At 41.2% G+C, this 16,743-nt stretch overlaps 1 long non-coding RNA gene across 1 annotated transcript in view; it reads right to left on the bottom strand.

The window, feature by feature from the left end:
- Positions 1-16,743, bottom strand: part of LOC100994577 (uncharacterized) — a 189,327-nt gene that overhangs the window by 5,705 nt on the left and 166,879 nt on the right. The window lies entirely within an intron of this gene.

The raw sequence follows: 16,743 nt of genomic DNA, 5'->3' as shown, positions 1-16,743 counted from the left end.
TTACGTTCCTAATACAGATTAGGAAATAAACCCAGAAATGTGCATGCCTTGTCCAGGGTTAAACTTGTAAGTGCTAGGCCCAAGACTGGACCCCATGTCTGGTTAGCCACAAAGCTTGTTTACTCTTTCTACAATGTTAAGAGTCCAGATGTTCTCAGGGAGTGTGTAGTAATAGCTCTGGAGTAACCAGGATTACGTAGGGCACAAGTAATCCAGGCCTACACATGGTTTCCCCAGGAAAAGCCATGTGCTGCAAACATGAGTGGAACCCTCCTAGGAGACCACCCAACTCCCAGCAACAACATCTGCCCAGCAGCCCTTACTTGAGTCTGAGATCCGCGAATATCAAGGTTGCTGGGGCTCGATAGACAGTCGCATCCGTAGTGCACCTTACTTAACAGAAATAACTATGGCCCAGAGAAGCTCAATTCTCTCCTGAAATGTTTGCTAAGCACCTCTGTTATTTCAGTGTGTGCTGGGAAGAGACATGGAAACAGACAAATGCAATAAGTAGAATCAAGTGGTGGGGTACACACACCCAGGATTGATGGAAGCCCATCAGATGGACAACTCCTGTCTAGGTCCGTCAGAAGGTATCCTGGAAGGGGTAGCACCTGAAGCAGAGTCCGGAACGAAAAGAACTTAGATAATAAGAGAGACAGCAGCAGCACTCTATGCAGGGAGGATGGTGTGAGAAGTATTTAGAGACTTATCCCAGTTAACACCATGAATGCCAAGCCCTGGATGGAGTTCATAAAAGATCTTGCAAAGACTGGAGTTTGTGGTTTACAAGAGGATGTGGCTGAAGCAGAGGCTTCCTGGCCAATTGGACCAGTCTTCTAAATTCACAAAGTGCTTATTATTCAGTGACATCCCTTCTGTGTCCTTAGCACCTGGCTCAGCAGCAGGCACCTGACCCAGTGCCTGGCACATGGAGGTGTTCAGCAAATAACTGTTCATGGATATAATTTGTGCCAGGGGAGGGTGGCCTCTATATGCTCCAAAATTTCCTTCCAACCCCAGGTGTCTAAGATGCACATTATTATAATAGGAGCAGACTTTGTAAGTATTGACACCTATCATTGGCTTTTGCTAGGGCACATATAGGCTGATGCAATTTTTTTGTTCTTTTCCCTGCCTGTGATTAAGCAGACATGGGTCTGTGGCCTAATGAATGCCCGTTTGAATTGTGCACTGTCGACCATTCGCCTGTGTGGTTGCTGGGGGCCGGGGGTGGGTTGCTGGCGTGCACACCCCAAGCCACTATATAATGAGCTTCCACCTCGGTGGAAACCCAGACCCAGCAAGCTCCTGCTCCCTTGCCCTCCGAAGACTTAGCCAGTAGAAACCTTTCATTTTCTAATCCCCTTGGGGATAGACACTTTATCCTTTTTTCTACCAATCTGGACCTGGGGCAGGTCAAGGGGCCTGGGCCACAGGAGTGAGGGCAGAGGCGTGGGGAGGTAGCAGGCCTGGGCTCTGAGTTTCTACGCTGCTGTGAACTACTTACCTATTATGACGACCAAGGCTGTTGGGAGGGTTGACTGAGCTAAAGTGTGTGAAGGGCTTAGCCCTGCCTAGGCTGGAATAGTGACTGTTACTATGATCAGCCACAGGGATTCCAGGGCAGAGTTCTTTTGACTGGGCAGTGGTACCGGAATGGAGGATCTATTAGGATCCGTCAAACAGAGGTTAGAGAGACCCTCCCCTGCTGCAACCGAAGCAGCTCCACTTTTACCAGTTTTTACATATTAGTTGTTATGTAGACTTCTAGGAAGGAAAATGAAAAGTTTTGCTTGTATATATGTGCTATGGTCTGAATGTCTGTGTCCCTCCAAAGTTCATATGCTGGAAACTAATACCAAATGTGATAGCATTAAAAGGCAGGGCCTTTGGAAGTAAGTCATGAGGGTTCTGTCCTCATGAATAAGATTAGTGGCCTTATAAAGGAAGTTGAGGGGAGCTGCCTTGTCCGTTCCACCGGGTGAGGACACAGCAAGAGGCACCATGTTGAAGCAGAGAGTAACCCTCAACAGACACTGAACCTGCTGGCACCTTGATCATGGACTTCCCAGCCTCCAGAACTGGGAGAAATACATTTCTATTATTTATAAATTACATAATCTAAGGTACTTCGTTGTAACAGCCTGAATGGACTGAGATAATATGTTTGAAAACCACTATCAAGTCCAAGTCTTACAATTTTTGATAAAGCAGCTAAGGTCTAGAGAGGAAAGAAAGGCCGAGAGTCACCCAGATAATGGAGTGTGACCTGAAGGACCGAAGTGTGCAAGAGCTTTGTAAACGATGGCCCTGCACAAACTCTAGGGGTTCTTATTATCCCAACTCTTTTCACTGTAATCCTAGGTCCCTTTCATTGTGGCCTTCTTCCCTGACCCAGCCCACCCTCTATGGTGATTAGCTCAGTGATCAATATCTTGCAGATATTATCTTTCACAGGTATCAGATATTATCTGCAATAATTATGAATTATCAATCACACATCAAATGTCTTAAAAAGTGTCCCTATTCATCATCTGTGGCTCTTAGATGTATACAAGTTGGATAATTGTCCAGTGTCCCAACAGCAAACGAGGGCCAAAAAATTCAAATTTGGAGCCTGCATCCCTCACTGAGCCCATAAATGCCCCTTGTCAGGTAGGTGTCATTTCTGTGCACTTGAATCCCCATCCATATATATGACCCCACTGTAGGAACCAAACTCTGAAACAAAGACCTTTCCTAAGAGATGAAGGGAAAGACAAAATAGGAACCAAGATTCATTTAACCCACAGATCAGTCTTTCAAGAAAGGTAGCAAGCTTCACAAATGAGTAAAGTGAGCCTGAGAGAGGTTAAACGAATCGAAGGAGGCTATACAGCTAATAAATGGTGAATGTTTTATTTAAACCCAGTTGTCACCATCCCCAAAGCTGTTCCACGCTGATACCTCTCGGCAAAGAGACACAAATACTAAAACCTGGGAGCTATTAACAGAACCCCTCCTCTCTCTTCTTCCCACCCATTCTGGGAATGTTTTCTGGAGCTCCCAGACCCAAGGGAATAGAGAGGAGATGAAAATATCATTGAAGCTGCATGAATTTTTCAACTTTCCTTGAACTTAATCACAATTCAACCAGATTTGGATAGAAGCCTTTGAACACCTAAATCTTCTTCCTTCTTCAAGGAGAAACTTCTCTTCACCCAGTCTGTTATAGTTTTTAAAGGATAAGCATGATTTTAGTCCGCTCGGGTGGTGTAACAAAATATCATAGACGGGGTGGCTTAAACAACAGGCGTTGGTTTCTCCCAGTTCTGGATCCACGAAGTCTAAGATCAGAATGAGGGCAGATTTGGTGTTTTTTGAGGACCAGCTTCCTGGTGGATAGACAGCCGTTTTCCCGCTGTGTCCTCACATGGAAGAGAGAGAGAGGGGAAGCAATCTCTCTCCTGTATCTTCCTGAGAGAGCACTAATCCCATTCAGGAGGGCTACACTTTCTTGACCAATTACCCCCCAAGGCCCCACTTCCAAATCCCATCACCTTGGGGATTAGGGTTTCAACATATGAATTTTGAAGGGACACACAGATTCATTCTATAGCAAGCATCTGATGTAAGGAAAAGAGAACAGGATTCGGAATTGGAAGACCTTAGCTCCATTTCCTGTTCTGCCCATTTATTTACTATGAGATCCCCCAGGCAAGTCACTTCACCTGTTGAACCTCTGTTTTCTCATATGTGAAATAGAAACAAAGGGTCGTGAAGATAACTAACTTCTTGTAAATTGCCACACTGCATAAACTGTAAAGTGGTCTACAAATGCAATTATAAGGACAGATGGCCTCAGCAATATGGCAGCTTTTAGGTATTAAAATTAAAAATCTAAGTTGGATTTAAGGGTGAAGGTAAACTAGGACTTGACTGGAGGTGAGTCAACAGCAGTGGGAGATGGCCCCTGGGGTGTCCCATCCAGCGAGCATAGGTATCCCCATAGCCCCTAATCTGCAAACCCAGGCTCTGAAGACCCACATGAGATTGATAGGTAGAGGCTGAGGAAGGGCCTCATAGAAAGGAGGCTGACCCATCATGCTAAGCCTCCCAAACTGTACTGTCTATTATATTAACCTCAGAGACCTCTAGCCCAGACTGTGCCTGCAAGAACCTCCAAGAAATTGTCCCAGCCCTTCATTCATTCTTGTATTCTAGGCACTCCTATCTTCATGCAGACAGACAAAAAGGGGAGTACCTTTAATTTTTGTTCTCTATTTTTTAATTAACTCATAATATTTGCTGGTATTATGGGTTGAATTGTTTCCACCCAAAATATATGCTCAAGTCTTAACCCTGATACCTATAAATGTGACCTTATTTGAAAACGGGGTCTTTGCAGATATGATCAAGTTAAGATGAGGTCACAATTAGAGTGAGCTTTAATCCAATATGACTTGTGTCCTTATAAGAAGAGGCAAAGAAATAGAGATACACCTAGAGAGGAAACAGTCATGTAAAGATGGAAACAGGGATTGGAGTGATGCTGCCATAAGGAAAGGAAAGCCTGGGACTACCAGAAGCTTGAAGATGCAAGGAAGGATCCTCCTCTAGAGGCTTTGGATGGAGCACAGTCCTGTCAATACCTTGGTTTCGAACTTCCAGGCTCCAATATTGTGAGTGGACAAATTTCTGTTGTTTTAGCTGCTCCGTGTGTGATACACTAGGAACGAACACACTGGGGATTCTCCTGGAATTCCAGAATATTGCTGAACTATAGGGCTACAAAGAAAAATAAAACGTGATTCCTCCTGCAAAAACTTGCATTTCATACTAGTTATAGTATTCACAAGTAGCATAGCCTTGACTGGTCTAGTGCTCCTGTGGAATAATGGAGAGTACTCTAAATATCACCCTGCTACCATTGCTTGGGGATCAGCCTAGAAGACACAGGCCATGAGGAAAGTAAACATCTTCATTTTTCAGGCAGGTAATATTCACACAAAGTGATACTGACAGGTAAAACAGGAGCTGCTACGTGGCTATGCAGCTAGGGGTGCATACCAATGTCCCAGGTATGTTTCACATCTAGAAGTGCAGTGAGCACAAGTTAGCCCATTTATAAGAATTATTTTCCTCAAGACCTCACGCCTTGTTTCTGGCACAAAACTCTCCTGTGCTCTCATATCTTTTCCCAAGACCATGTGGGGCTCTACCTTTAATTACTATTTACTAAATATTCATGAAGTTTTTCTCATTATGATATTTTCATAGAGTAGAGGTCCCATTTTATAGGCAGGTGTGTGTGCAGACTTGAACTTCAATTATCACACTCTCTGCTGCATTTGTTCAGTCTTCAACTGATTTCTTGGTATACCCCACTTTTGTAGTTTAAAAGTGTGAGTCACTCCACAGTTCTGCTAGCTATTCCTCCCTTTTGTATTTGCCTCTTCTTAATGTCTTTCAAAAACATTTTTTGAGGTACCATTGACACATGGTAAAGTGTACATACTTAAAAGTATACAACTTGGTAAGTCTGGCATACATCTAGACTCATGAGACTATTAAATTTTGTATTTGACGTGGTATTCTGCGGTTTTGTTAAACTTAATTGTGTTCATTGCTTTGGGGGAATTTCGTATGGTTTTCTACACAGATGATCATGTTGTCTGCAAATGGATAGTTTTATTTCTTTCCAATCTTGATGCTTTTAATTAATTATTATTATTATTATTATTATTTTGTCTGTTGCACTGGCTCAAGCTGCCAGAACAATGTTGAATAGACATAACAAGAGCAGAGACCATTTATATATTTCCTAAATTTCAGCCTACTAGTCCTACCAATTATCGAGAAGTGAAGTATTAAAATCCCTGACTATAGTTGCTGGTTTTGCTATTTCTCTTTGCAATTCTATTGGTATTTGCTTTATGTGTTTTGTAGCACTGTTATTAGGTGCCAAAATGTTTTGTACTGTTCCATTATTTTAAGGGATTGACCACTTTGTAATTATGAAATCACCTCATTGAATTTTGATAGCAGTCTTTGCTCTGAAATTTATATTGTTTTATATCAGCATAGCCACTCTAGCTTTATTTTGGTTAGTGTCATCATGATATATCTTGTTTTCCATTCATTTACTTTTAACCTATTTATATATTCATATGTATGGTAGTTTTCTTATCAGCAGTTTATAGTTTTCTCTTGTATTTTTATCCAATCTGACAATCTCTGCCTTTTGGTAATATTTAATGCAATTATTGGTATGATTGGGCTTGAATCAACCAATTTGCTATTTGTCTGCTATTTGTGCCATTTGTTCTTTTTTTTCCCTTTTCTCTCTCTTATTACATGTTTTAAAAAGTTAATGGAGCATATAATTCCATTGTCTCTCCTTTGTTGGTTTATCAGCTATAGCTGTGTTTTGTTATTTCAGTGGTTGCTGTCAGATTTTCAGTATACATCCTTAACTTATAGCAGTTTACATTCAAGTGATATTATGCCACTTTACATATTGTATAAGAACCTTATAACAGTAAGAAGTAAACTTCTAATGTTTCTTTCCATATCTTGGGCTCTTTTTGTTATGCATTTTATGCCTTCAGGTTATAAAACCCAGAATACATTGTTATTGTTTTTACCTAAAACCAATGATTATTTTTAGTGTATTTAAAATAATACAAACAAACGTCTTTATATTTACCTGTGCCATTACCAGTTTTTATTTCTTTGTGTACCTAAAAAGGCCTGGTAGACATTGTGCTTCCTTTTGAAGTAGGAGATGAAAGATGCAGCCATTTACATTTTATTCTGAAAATAACGTCCCTGACCATTGGATCTTTAAAACGTTGCTTCAGTGGCAGGCCCTGAATTGTCTTAAGGTTTATCTCCCACCCTCTGAATGATAGGCATCTTAATAAGGCTAGCCAACACTTGCCCATCCATCTTGATCAGCATAATGTTATCAATGTAATGGAATAATGTGATGATCTGTGAGATGTTCAGATGGTTATATCTTTTCAGACTACATTGTGAAAGAAAGCAGTAGACTTAACCCAGTCCTGGGAAAATTGGTGACTAAGTATTGTTGTCCATTCCATGTCAGTGCAAACCGTTTTTGATCTTCTTTTGTGAGTTTGATAGAAAATAATGCAGTTACAAAATCAGTGGCCTCATATCCTGTGCCTGAGGCCATTTAATCCGCTCTAGCAATGACATTACATCTGGCAAAACATTTTCGATTGAGGCTAATGATTGGTTAAGCTTGTGGTCATCTACAGGCATTGCCCAGGATCTATCTGGTTTCTGCAGGAAGCCAATTCCTCTATCAAATGGAAATATAACAGAGACCATCACTCCTTCATTCTTTAGACACTTGGGGGTAGCATTGGTTACCATCATCTGCCTGAAAATGCAATGTTATTTTTTATTTGCTTTCTTGACTCAGGGAGGAGGGATGGGTAACCAATTTCAGCGCCCTTTATTTGGCCATCTCTACTGTGCTGGCCACAGGCCAAGGAACCAGTGTGGGGATTATTATTACAACTGCTTAATATGTCAAATCCAATTATACACTTTGGTAATGGAGAAATGACCATCGAATATGCCTGCAGAGCTGGTGGCTCCAATTTGAGCTGGGCATTGGCAAGAACTCATGATTCTTTGGCTCCAATGTCTCCACTTTAATAAGGAGCCATGATCGCACTTTGGGTTTCTGAGTATCAGTGTTAATCCTGCCCTGTGTTCAGAGGTCCTTGAAATGTTTCAATATTGCTGTTTCCTCAGTGATAGTCACCCAGATGAATGGCTTTAGTTCCATTTGGAAAGAGACTTAAGAATCATTATAGTATATACTTCTTGTGGTGTTCAGGGCCCTTTCTCCTGAGGATCCAGCTGCCTTTAATGGTAGTGGGTCTGGGTCTAAAACTTTACTCAAATATGGAAGCTGGGCAAAATTTTGTGACATTCTATTGAAGTCATTTTATTGCCCTCAGTCTCTCCTGCTCATCATTCTTACTTTCTTTTTAAGGTCTTACAGACATCATGGTAACTGTGGCCTGTTAGGTTTTGGCAACTCGTTGTTAACAACTTACCTCTACTGATTCAGGCGCCATCCTCCCTATCACTGTCTGAAATTTAGCCCCATAGCAGCCTCTTTTCCACCCTCAGCTGAGACCTCTAAAAAAGTGCTACCAAGGATCTTCTTAGTGATGCCTCTCATCAGCACATTTCAGTACCAAATAGCCCTATTACCAGTACACTCTTTGATAATCTCGATGGACCTTTGAGCCACCATAAATCATAATCCTCTGGTGAATTTTCTGGCCTCACATAATACATCTACTCCAGCAGCCTCTCTTCCCTGAGGCTTTAGCCCCTTTTCTACTGTGCCGTAATAATTCAGGCACTTTAACGTGGCTCATTCTTGGCCATTACCTTCTCCAGGTTTCCAGGAACCTCCCTCTCAGCATGTTTTCACCATCCCCTAGGATCCTTAATGAGTGTGTTTTAGCTTTCTACTGCTGCTATACCAAATGACGACAAACTTAGGTAGATAAGAAGTCAAACACAGGTCTCACTGGGTTAAAATCAGGGTGCTGGAAGGGCTGTCTTTTTTTCTGTAGGCTCTGCAGGAGAATCCAAAATCAAGTTGTTTGTAGGGCTTTTTTTTCTTACGCTCTACAGGAGAATCCATTTCCTTTTCTTTTCCAGCTTTTAGAGGTCAACTGCATTCATTTGCTCCCCTTCTCCAGCAACACAGCATCTCTGATCCTGCTTTCATAATCACATCTCTTTCCCTGACCCTTCTTTTGCCTCTCTCTTCAACTTTTAAGGACCTTTGTGATTAGATTGGGCCCACTCGGATAATCCAGGCCAATCTCCCTATTTTAAGGTCAGCTGATTAGCAACATTAATTCCATCTGCAACTTTATTTTTTATATATAACCAAACATATTTACAAATTCTGGGGATTAGTACTTAGACATCTTTGAGGAGTTATTGTTTTTTCATTCACAGGTAGCAAATTCTATGTTCAAAGAAAGTGTCACCAAATCAGTGCACTCTTCCTTACCAACTTTTATATCCTAACCACCTTGATCCAAGATTCTTTAAAATCCAGAAACACACATATTTGCTGGTCTTCACTAACATATGGTAGCTAATTATTGTAGCCGGTTTTGGATTGTACAGACAATCTTTGGCTTACATGTTTCAACTTACAATTTTCCAACTTTATGATGGTGCATTCAGTGGAAATCATACTTTGAGTACCTATACAACCATTCTGTTTTTCACTTTCAGTATAGAATTTAATAAATTTAATAAATTACACAAGATATTCAATACTTCATTATAAAATAGGCTTTGTGTTAGATGATTCTGCCCAACTGTACACCAATGTAAGTGTTCCAAGCACAGTTAAGGTAGGCTAGGTTAGCCTATGATGTTGGGGAGGTTAGGTGTGTTAGATACATTTTTGACTTATGATATTTTCAACTTACAATGGGTAGTAAGTAAGGATATCCCCCACCATAATTCAAGAAAAAAAGTAGTTCCTTTCGTCCCTGATCAGATGCTGTAAGGAGCCATGATGGCACTCTGGGTTTCTTGGTATCAGTGTCAGTCCTACCTTGTGTCCAAAGATCCTTGAAAAGTGTAGATATTCCTGTTTCCCTAGTGTACAACTGCCCACGTAAATGACTGTAGTTCCTTTGGTGGAAGGAGTGAGAAATCATTAAAGAATATATGTATATAGATTATATACCTGGGTTATGTGGCTATTAACATAAACTATTGGCCTGACATCCAAAAGAGGAGGTTTTGAAAGGAGCCATGTTGTCTTGCAAGGGAAATGCCTTTGCAAATGTCTATTAGGTTGGTACAAAAGTAATTACAGTTTTTGCCATTAAAAGTACACATGAGGAATGCTAGCTCTTAATGGGAAGGGAAGAGGCACTTTTTTGGGCTTTGAGGCTCCAGGATTCCAGGAAGCTAAAATCTTCAGAGAAAATTCACCAAGATGTATCAGGAATGCAGGTTTTCCCAAGTAGGGCCATGAGTTTGGCAAAATAGACCTGCGTTGGCTGAATGTTCAGTTGTCTTTGAAGCTCTGCACTAAGTATTAAATCCTGAGTTTGAACTCCAGCATTTTGTGTTTTCCCACCATAAAAAACTGAATGCTTTTGTCACTCCAAAATGCATATGTTGAAATCTTAACCCCTAAGGTGATGGTATTAGGAGGTGAGGCCTTTGGGTTATGATTAGGTCATGGGGGCAGAGCTCTCATGCCCTTATAAGAAGAGACCAGAGAACTAGTTTGCCCTCTCTTCTTCAGGTGAGGATACCCTTAGACATCTGTCTGCAAACAAGAAGAGAGGCCTCAGCAGAACCTGACCATGCTGGCACTCCAATTTCAGAAAACTTCTGTTGTTTATAAGCCATCCAGTTAAAGGTATTTTTATTATAGCACCCTGAGTGGACTAAGATACCCACTAAACCATTTGAAGAACTTTTCTGTGAGCTACCCAAGAGATGCTCTTAACTTCACACTTTTTTAATGGTCCTCAATTTTTCATTACCCTTTGGTACTGCAATGCAATCCTATTGTCCTTCTATGCATTGTTTTTTCCCATACTTTTAAAATGCTTGAATCAACGTGTTGGCCATATCTCTTCACCAGAACATTTTTCTAAAGTTACCATTAGTGGAAATGTTAGCAATTGAGCCACCCCTTTATGCTAGGGATTATTTGTGCCCCACACCACATACTACCTGGTGTGGGGTCTTCACTGCCCACAGACTGGCAAGTGATCCAGTCTCCAAAACCCATCTAACCACTTGCTTTCTTGGATCATCTCACTTTGCTGCCACTGTGTCAGTTGGGTCTTCTCCAAGTAGAAGCTAAGTTGCAATCGTGTGTGCAGGTACTCTACTGGGGAGAAATACCTATGAATGAAAGCCAGAGGAAGCAAGGCTGGGCAGGAGTCATCAGACATTGATGCAGAGCTGAAAAAGTCTTTATCATCCCAGAAGGGAGCTCCACAGCAAATATTGCCCATTAGAGACAGGGTTTTTGTAACATCATCCCTCGCTTGGTCATTGGTGGGGCCACTCTGAGAACAGCACAACTTTAGCTCCAGTGCTGAGATGGACCTGAAAGAGTTAACTGCTAGAGGTTGCTAACTAGTTACACTCAACCTATCCTTTCTTGAAGTGGAACCTGAGCTTCACCTTCCTGGGTCTGCTGCGTTGATCCACACTATTTGTGGAATATGTCAATGCAGATAATTCTTAGGAAAATGTAATTTCCACCCTGAAGATTTCATTTCCCAATTTAAATATGTCCCGCTCGTTTCTGTGTGAGGTTGGTGTGAGGGATGGCTCAGGTTCTGAAGGGGCTTAAAAGCTAGTTAAAGCAACACAAGTTTAAGGCATTATGTTTTCAGAGCCAATAGGATTCCAAGGTCGTGATCATTTCTCATTAAAAAATAATCATAATAAATTAAGACTTCAAAGGGAAGTTGAAGTTCCTTCCTGGAACAACCCGGCCCATAGGAAGGAGAAACAATGGAGTTACATCCTTAGGCTAGCTTTTCCTCTTCTGGGAAGGAAGTGTGAGGTCTATGGGCCTGGCAGTAATCTGAGACTCCAGGTCCTCCCTCTGCCCTGGCTGCAGAGGCAGAGACTAGAAAGGTAGCGTATGGAGAATCTCCTCGGGATGACCCTGGAAGGGGTGCGGAGGGAGAATACCCATCCATACATGACAGTTGCTGAAGCCTATCCTTTTCTGCTAGCACCGCTCCTATCCCCACAGTGCCCTGAAAAGCAGAGACAGGGAGATGAGGAGATTTACCCTGTGAGGCCAGCACGCCTGAGATGTTCTCTGTTTCTGATCCTTCCGCAGAAGTCACAGAGCCAGGGTCAGGGGCCAGGTTTTTTAACTTCAAGTATATTGCTCATCTAACAAAACCAGACTAAGGACATAACAAAAAATTTAAAAATATAATATCCTTAATAACTGTAAAAACTACCACTGATCTTAAGTCTTCTATGTGTGTTACCATGCAGGTGCTGTCTTTAAATAGTCCCTATCTGGCAAAGGAACTTAAGAGTTATCTAGTTTGGACCCCCATTTATAAGGATGAGAACACTGAGGGCCGAGGAAGGGAAGAGACACAGTGGCTTGTTCTCACATCATTCTTCTAGACAGTTGTGGAGCTGCCTCCAGAAAATCATGCTTGCCTTCATCTCTGTATTCCCAGAAGTCCACATGGGTCCTGGCACTGCAGCGCTTATCAAAAATATGTCAAATGCATGAAAAGAAACCAGAGATATCCTTAGTGTCAAACCAGAGAAATGAGTCTAATAGTTACTCGGAGCACGGGAGTCTGATAAGAATCTCATGGCCAAGCTAGTTATGCCAAGGGCAGGAAGGCAGCAATGGAGGAGGAAAGCAATAAGCAACTGGTGAGTTGGAAACTGCACACAGCTTTCTTCATTATTTGGAGACTTTGTCATTTTTAATATATTGGATTCTGCTGGCAGCTGGGATGGTATACAAAGCTGTAAATACTATAAAGTACAGTCATGATCTGATTGAATGTCTAATCTCTTTATACCAGTTAAAAGACTGAAATCTAGAATATCTGAGTTTCCTAAACAAGCACCTGTAACATTTGTTTCTGAGCTTTCACATAGGATCTGGTTAATGGCTGGCCATCTACAAATATATGTAGAAAGAGTGAATATTACGTTTAACAGATTGCTGCACCTTCACAAAGCGGTTGTGGCTTGATATCTTTTTGCCAGGAACAATTTTCAGGAGAATAGTTCAGAAGTTGTCTCAATGTGAGTAAGAAGGGTATTTTGTATGGTTTTTACATTGTTAACCAGGGTCAGATTGAAATTTCTAGAGACACTTAGAGGACTGGTTCAGGGAGGTTCAGCCCAGTGGCTATATGCAACTGCTCCTGGTAGCCAAGCCTCCACTGGACTGTTCTCCTTTAAATAAGTTTAACGGTCTCTCAACTCCACCCATCTAGCTGGATTTTCAGATATTTCCCCAAAGAGTTTATCTTTAGCTTATAGTCATTACAAGGAGAATTTTGTCAAGCTTTATTTTCTGTAATTTGCATTTCTTGGGTTGCATATCTCTCCTTTTCCAAATACAAACATGCAATGTTTTTTAAAATACTTTTTTAAGCCATACACATATCATCCATCTCCAAAGAGATTCTGACTTTACTCCATGGGAAATGCTTCTGTGCGTCTTAACCCACCAGAAGGCCAGACCAGACCAGTGGACTCAATAACCCATATCACTGAGTCCTACAGTGGCGGTCCTTGGCAATTGAAAGGCAGTGTGTTGTAGAAAGATCATGGATTTTAGAATGAGAAACGCCGTGTCTCATATTTCAATACTGCAACTCTCTCAATATGTGAATTTGGCTGTCACTTAGACTCTCCGAACCCAACTGTCACTTATAAAATTGAAATACTGGTAAGTTTCTCCCTGGTTTTAAAAATAATCTGTTGACAGGATTAGCTTGGTAGGCATGGTGGACCAGAACTACAGAGATCAAGGTGTGGGGAAAGGGCCAGGCTGACACATGGCCCTGCCTTGTTCTTTAGTTTGAGCTGTTTAGTTGCAGATTGTCTCAAGAGGCAGTCTCAAAGTCTTCAACATTCTTATTGGCTTGCAAATACCTTTCCCGGGGAGAAGGGCCTGGAAAATTGTATCTTTAATATTGGACACAGCTTCGCAGTTCTCATCCATGAGGGCTATTGACTCAGTTTCCCTGTGGCCCATTTGCTAACAATAGCTTAACTCCCATGGTGTAGGTGCATAAATAATTCACTTCCATGTCCGGTTAGTTCTGGGGTTTAGCAAAATTGTCATTGTATTTATCATGATACCTAAGTCACTCCACAGAGATCTTATACATATTTATAAATATATGTGTTACTCTACTCTTTTCTTGATTAAATAATTATATATAACTTTAGGAATAGAAATCAAAAGATCAAAAAGGATAAAGGGGGAAAAAGTAAATAGCTTAAAAATCCAAGGTGATAATCTTTAGGACTGAAGATAAATTTAGTTCTTTCTCTTCTCTATCTTTATTTTAAACTTCATCTCCCTCTTTCCTTTCCCTCCCTCCCTTCCTTCCTTTGTGTATTTATTCAGTCAATCAATCAGCAAATATTCCTGAGAAACTTTTCTGTATCACACATTGCACAGGAAATACAGGCAAAAGAACTAGAATATCCCGAAAATTCTTGAGCTCAGGCTATAATGGAGAAGCTGACAAATTACATGACCACTGTGCTCCGTGAGAATTTCTGTTCTGTAGGTACACCTGAGGAGTATGGGAAGACTTGATCCAGCCTGCACAGAGGTAAAGAAGGACTCACTGGAAAAGATCATGGCCAAATTGAGTCCTGGAGAATGAGTAAGCGTCCTTGAAGCAAAAATGAGTATTTTTAGGTAGAGGTATCAAAAGCCTATAGGTATGAGACTATGGTATGTTCCAGGCAGCTGCTATCCAAATCCAAAATCAATAGGCTGTAAAATGCACCATGTTTGAGTCAATAAAAGTTATTCAATAGTCAAAGAAAACACACTTTCTTGTTTTGAAACTCTGAACAATTCTTTTTCAGGAATTATAAAGAGCATACAGTGATATCATAAGCAAAGTTCTTAGAATAAATTTTGTCATAGACATAGATATAGATGTTGCCTAATTACATCTTATAGTCTTTTAGGGGGCCTAAAAAGCATGTTCTTAGCATTAAATGGGCGGTACGACATGCCAGAGAGTATAAATTCTTAAGGAAGGGAGATAGTTTCATGGGGACTGGGGCTTTCTAGGGAGACTCTTTGCAAAGATACCTCTATCCTTGAGTATTGATTAACTTCCCAAAATTAAAATATGTACCAAAAGGGGTGATAAATGACCCTTTGCTTCTGGGTTTGCTGACAGCTGGGCCTGAGCCTTGAATTTTGAGGTGTTCATATTGTAGAGCACCCCAAAAGGCTAGCCCCAACTGGGCAGAATCAATGCAGGCGCATTGACAGTGGATTCCATCTGATGTTATCAGCTCAGGGAGTTAAACAGGACTTGGTCCACTTGGGCCATGTTCCCCCTGGATCCCAGGTCTAATGAAGTGGCTGCTTTCACCAAGATTCATGCTTTACACTGTCAGTATTATGCCACCTGGAGAAAATTGTTTCTTCCTTTTAAAAAATAATTTCCAGAAGCTTATTTCTTTATACATACTAAGGAAAACATGGCTTCACATGTCTACAGACATAATAGGGGATGCAATTCATATGTTTATATCCTAACTTCCTAAGTGATGGTATAGGAGGTGAGGCCTTTGGGAGGTGATTAGGTCATAGGGGGGCGGGCAAAACCCTCATTAATGGGATTAATGCCATTATGAAAGAAACCCCATTGCAACCCGCGACCCCTTGAGCAATGTGAGATGACAGTGAGAAGACGGCTGTCTACGAGGAACGGGCCTTCACTGGACACGGAATCTGCTGATGCCTTGATCTTGGATTTTCCAGCCTCCAGAACCATGAGAAATCAATTTCTGTTGTTTTATATGCTACCTAGTCTATGGTATTTTGTGATAGAAGCCTGAATGGCCTAAGACAAGGGTTGAAAGCACAGGAATAGGGTAAAATGTTCTTGGTCTGAATTTTGGTTTCACCTCTTTGAAGCTGAATAATGTTAGGCAAGTTATTGAACTTTTCTGTGTTTCAGTTTCTTCATTTGTAACTTGGGGATGATATGTGTGTGTCTAATGTAATGTTTTCCTAGTATAGTGTACACAAGAGATGCAATAATGACATTATTATTATTAATTGATGGCCATTTTAGTTTATCTTAATTTGCTTCCTGGGAACCTCTGGGACAGACATTTCCTTAGAGGAGAGAAAAAGGAGTAATTACAAACTGGCTGCCAGTGGACCCATAAGCTCCCTGGGAGTCCATTGTAAGGGAATCCTTATGTTCCATGTACCTAATGGGCCTGATAGGCAGAAACAACAAAATGCAGAAGGTATGCTCAACCGGTGGAGCCAGGGCCAGGGCTGGAAGTGACCTCAGGTGTCCCCATGCATGGCAGTTAAATCGCTCAGGAGAGATCCTATGGAAACTAGGATGGGATGCCAGGAGGTGTTGCAATATTATTTTAGAGGATTCATCTGCTTAGTATTATGCTTCCCCTCATTTAACCCTCAGAGGTTTTGGATTCTGTCTGGTGTGAAAATTTTTTTCTGTTTAGAAAGAGTTCCGCTCATTACTTTAGCAGACGGCACATGGGAAGAACTTGTTTATCCTGCTAAGTGAGTCATCAATATCCTGCTGTATACTAAGCCATGGAATGGCAGACTTGGAAGGGACCTCAGGGCTCATCCAGCTCAGCTCCCTCATGTTACCACTGCAGAAATTTGTCCCCTGTGAAGAGAAGGACTTGCATAAAATGACACCATGATGGAGCTGACCCTAAAATACAGGTCTCCTGATTCCACCTCATGTGTATTCTAGTAAATGCAACAGACACCTACTGAATTTTGGAGGGATGAAGGGCAAAGGGAACAGTGCTAGACATCATACACATTGTTTTCCAAATTAACCTTTCAGCAGCTCTTGAAGCAATTCATATTTAAGAAGGGAAACACGCCACTTTGTTAAGAATATGTAAATTAAAAAATAGCACCATCATTCCCTCTACATACAAAGT

This window comes from Pan paniscus, chromosome 12, assembly GCF_029289425.2.
Source record: "Pan paniscus chromosome 12, NHGRI_mPanPan1-v2.0_pri, whole genome shotgun sequence".
NCBI classification, from domain to species: Eukaryota; Metazoa; Chordata; class Mammalia; order Primates; family Hominidae; genus Pan; species Pan paniscus.
This window is presented reverse-complemented; position numbering and strand designations above follow the sequence as displayed.